The sequence below is a fragment of the Artemia sp. Qi Xiang Cuo genome, chromosome 12 (assembly GCF_049724085.1).
Source record: "Artemia sp. Qi Xiang Cuo chromosome 12, ASM4972408v1, whole genome shotgun sequence".
In the NCBI taxonomy this organism is placed as follows: Eukaryota; Metazoa; Arthropoda; class Branchiopoda; order Anostraca; family Artemiidae; genus Artemia; species Artemia sp. Qi Xiang Cuo.
The window spans coordinates 44,093,739-44,098,525 of NC_142805.1; the positions used below are offsets into that span (position 1 = coordinate 44,093,739).

General features: G+C 36.2%; 1 pseudogene; it reads right to left on the minus strand.

Moving 5' to 3' along the window:
* Positions 1-261: 261 nt before the first annotated feature.
* LOC148946156 (uncharacterized) lies at positions 262-1,230 on the minus strand (annotated as a pseudogene).
* Between the last annotated feature and the right edge of the window lie 3,557 nt (positions 1,231-4,787).

The following is a 4,787-nucleotide window of genomic DNA, read 5'->3' on the forward strand; positions in this document are numbered from 1 at the left end:
GTAACGGGGTTGCACTGTTTATTTTTCTTTTTGGAGGAGGGGTTGAACAATTCTTGTTCTTCTTCTATCTTCGGGTTTTTATTAAAGCCGGAATTCAGTTTATCTGGAAAAATTAACTATTAACTTATTTTGACCTTTTAATGGGTGACTTTCATTGTAATGACTTATTCACATATTCTTGTTTTTAAGGTTTTTTTTTTTTCAAACTGCTCGTTTCTGTTAAATAATATTTTACGATTTTTTTGGGGGGGTATCTTGTCCCTAGACGTATTTCCATTTATCTGGTTTTTTACTTATCCTGCCAGATTTCGTGGTAACTTCCTGTTCAGTTTCTGGCGTTTTATTCTTTTTTGACTTTCCCAAAGAGATTAGGTCAAATTTCTTGTACTATTTTAATATAAATTTTTGACCTCTTGCCTTAGCTTGTTTTGCTTGCGCGGTAGCCGAAGTTGGTTTTTGTTTTTGTGTGTCTTGGGGCTCATCGTCAAATTCAGTAGAACTAGTTTCTGACGATTCATCATTATTGCTTTCTGGGGTGGTCCTTTGAGATTTTGGAGTATCGCCTGCCCTTGCTTCATATATCTCGTCTCCTTTTGAGGTAGAGGGCTTATTTTCCATTTCTTCGCGTTGAAATCCTGTTTCGGGGGAGTTAAAAGATTCTTGGGAACTCTGGGAGGAGTCAAATATTTTTGGAGGATGTCTCCACTGCTTGAATGCCATATCTTCCGGGGGGTGGGGTATATTTCGTAGCATGGTCTGTTTCCAGGAGTGAGATTCCTTGGGTTTTACTTTGGATACCGTTATGTGATGGCATTGTCCCAGGTTTTCATCTTCGGGATGTTCCTGGGTCCAAGGCAAGGTACTTTGCCTTGTTTTTATCGGATAATTTATAATGTCCATGGCTTCTCTCAAACTTTTTGCATTCCCTTTATTTGTATCCCTGGATGGAGTCTTCCTTACTTTTGCACCCGGTGTTTCTATAGCTCTGTTTAATTCATCTTGTAGCGATAGGGGTCTTTCTATCAGGGTTTCTGGGGAAACTATGTCATCTGGAAATCTTTTGGGGGGGCATGGGGTTGATATTCTGTCGGGATAAAATTGGGTTTTTAGGGATAGCTTATAATCTAATTCTTCCTCTGAGCTTTCTGAAGATGAACTCTTTGGGCTTTTTGGTGTTCTTATTGTTATAGGTATTAAGGATCTACTTTTAGGGATGACTAAATTTTTCATGGCTAAAAATTCTTCAAAATTTTCCTCCTCGCTGTGGTTATCGAAATAGTTTTGTTTGAAATTGAAGGGTTTTAATCCGGATAGCCTCGACTTAGGAAATTCGTTTTCCGCGTTTGATGAATCTGAAGATGAGGATTTGGGCACCCACCTAACTGGGTACTTGGCTCCTTTTATACGGCTAACATGTGCCTTATATGTTCTTCCGTTGTCTGGGTTTATCGTTTTAAAAGTAAAATCGTTGTTATATTTTTTGATTATTCTGTAGGGTCCTGAATATTTATTGGAAAGTTTTTTGCCTTCTAGCTTTGTCTCGTTTTTAGATATAAACAATCGCCTACCTTAAAATTTATATTCCCTTTGATTTTAGACTCGTTTCTCAACTCTTGGTTCATCTTACATTTTTCTAACTCTTGTCTAACTATTTTATAGGTTTTTCTCATCCTATTTATAAAATCTTGCTTGTAATCTTCTGTATTATTGTAATACTCTCTGGACTCTATAATTTCCTGATAAGGTATTTTAAAATCGCGTCCGAACAAAAGAAAAAATGGACTTTCTTTAGTCGTTTCTGAATAAGCGGCATTAATTATATTGATTAAGTAAGGTAGATCCCAATCGTTTCGATTGTCCTTTGTATAAATACTCAAAGCATTGGAAAATATTTTGTGCCTATTTTCTATTTTTCCATTAGCTTGGGGATGGTAGGGGGAGGTTAATCATTTTTCGATTTTAAGGAAACTCATTAAATCTCTCGTTACTTTAGAAACGAAGTTAGTTCCGTTGTCACTAATAGCCTGGTGAGGAACACCAAATTTTAAAAATATTTTTGCTAACACTTTACTTGTGGCATATGCGCCTTGAATTTTCAATGCTTTGGCAAAAGTGAAGCCGGTAAAGTGGTCTATTACTGAGAGAACGCAAGTATGACCTTTATAAGAAACAGGTAATCCTCCGCTCGTACCATATAGGTCAAATGAAACGATATCGAAAGGAAACCTTGCTACTGGCACCCTTCCCATGGGGGGATTAGGATACGTTTGGGGATTTTTTCTTAAATTACTCGCTTCACATGTACTTAGATAATCCTTAAGTTTTGTTAATCCCGACGGAACATAAAAATATTGCCTTAACTTGTGAAAGGTTTTGGCTATTCCTAGGTGTCCACCTATTTCAGTACGAAAATATTCAAAGGCGGGTATTATTAAGCTTTGGGAAAGTATTGGGAATATTAATGTTTGATTTCTATTGGTTTCATCTTTTATTATCCTGCAAAGGATATTTTCGTCCAAGTCATAATACAAATTATCTCTTTCCCGTCTCAGGGTTTTGAACTTATCGGGGATATTATCGGAATTCACAAAATAATTAATGAGAGCCAAACACATTTCCTCCTTGGCTTGGTTTCTTTTAATGTTAGCTATCGATAAGGGGCTATGATTGACTTTGTCGCCTTCTTCTGGGCTTTAGGTTAACTTTTCTTATGTTTTAGTTTACTGGCATGAATGGCATTGAATTGTTTAGTTTTATTTTTTGAAGAGTTATTCTTGGGGATTCTACTTAGGTAATCGCAAGGGGCATTTTTTTTACCGGTAACCTATTCAAATTCCTTAATCTAGGTCTGAGATTTTCATTATTGATCAAGCTAAGATTCCAGTTGGATTTTTGAATATACTTAGCTACTGTAAGCTTTTATGGTCCGAACGCAATTTAAATATTCGACCTACTAAATAATGTCTAAATTTATCGAGATGATAAATTATAGAAAGTAACTCCAATTGCGTCGCTACATAACTTCTTTCACCTTTGGTTAGAGTTCTACTTGAATAGCATAAGACTGTTTCTATATACTTAGGGGGTTCCTGTAAGGGATCGGGGTAGTTTTCCACGGAGATTAATTGGGAAAATATTGCACCGATACCTAGAGCTGAAGCATCGGTGGTAACCACGAATTTGAAATTGTTTTCAAAGTCTGGCAACGACAAAATTGGTTCAGAAGCAAGTGCTTTCTGGAGAGTATCTAATGAAGTTTGAGCTTCATTCGACCAGATGATAGTTTTTCCGTCCCCTTTAGTCAAGTCTGTTAAGGGTTTGGCAAATGGGAGTAGTTACGTATGAATTTTCTAAAATAACTTGATAAACCAATAATTTCCCTTAGTTATTTTATAGTTTTTGATAGCTTGAGATTCTCTACACATTTTATCTTCTCAGGGTCTGGTGATATTTGACCTTGGGTCAATATCATTCCTAAAAATTTTATTTCGGATTGAAATAAATTTACTTTTTCGGGTCTACATTTTAGATTACCCTCTCTGAATTTTTCGAAAACTTTGGTTAATGTGTTTAAATGGTCCTCTGGGGTCTCTCCTACACAAATCACATCATCCACAAAGTGAATAATATTTTCTATACCTCGTAATAAGTGTAACTGAGGTCTACATAATGCACTTGAGCTAGTTTTGAGTCCGAACGGTACTCTCAGATACTCAGAATAACCACATTCCGTCGTCGAAAAGGCCGTTTTAGAAAAGTCGCTATATGCTGACTTAACCTGACAATAACCTTACATGTGCTCGAGAGACTTAAAGAATTTATTTTTGGACGAGATGGAATCTAGGATTTCATCAATTCGGGGCAGGGGAAAGTTGTCACCTTCTACCTGCTTATTTAAGGCTCTATAATCTACTATAGGTCTAAGGTCCTTGTCCTTTTTTGGTACGAGTATAACGGGGGCTGAATACGGGCTAATACTTGGCCGTATAATGTTGTTTCCTTCTAATTCGTGGATTTTATTTTTTAACCAATCTTTATAGGGATAAGGGATGCGATAGGGCTGTTAAGCTACAGACAACCCTGTAGTTTGGATAGAATGTTCATAGAACGGTATCAATCCAATATCTTCTTCGCATGTGGAAATTATATCTCTAAAATCCCAGAGCAATTCACATAATTTTTCTTTTAATTGCGTATCATGTATATGATCTAATTTAAATTTTTCCAAAAATTGGGGTTTGTTAGGGGGGACCTATTCTTTGGATTGCTAATATAAACGCTATTAATTGAGCTTTCCTTAGAGTTTTTCTATTTGTTTAGCTCGTGCTCAGAAATAACTTGTGTTTCAAAAAGGCACGTTCCTTTTTTTAATGTAATCGTATCGTTTTCATGTGTGTTAGTCAACCAAATAAAACCTTCTCCTTTCTCATATGAAACGATCTGTTCTTCACAAAACAGATTTTCGGGGATTTCTTTACACGGGGATGCAAACCAAATTTCGGAATTGTCGTTTACGGGGGTGACCATTTGTGAAATTTGAACTCTTTGCATTGTTTTTGGGGGGATTTTTGTTTTACGTACCGTGAATCCATAATATTTTTCTTCCGAGTTATTTTCTATTAAATTAAGATTGGCGCTTGGTTGCGTCAAGTCTTCCGGTTTTGGGGTTGATTGTAAGGGTAGATCCAAGTCCTGTCCCCTTATAATAGTGCTTCGATTTATTATTTCATTCCATAAATCAGCTATTTTCTTTATTTCTGTTTGTCTATACTCCTGCATTTTTCCTA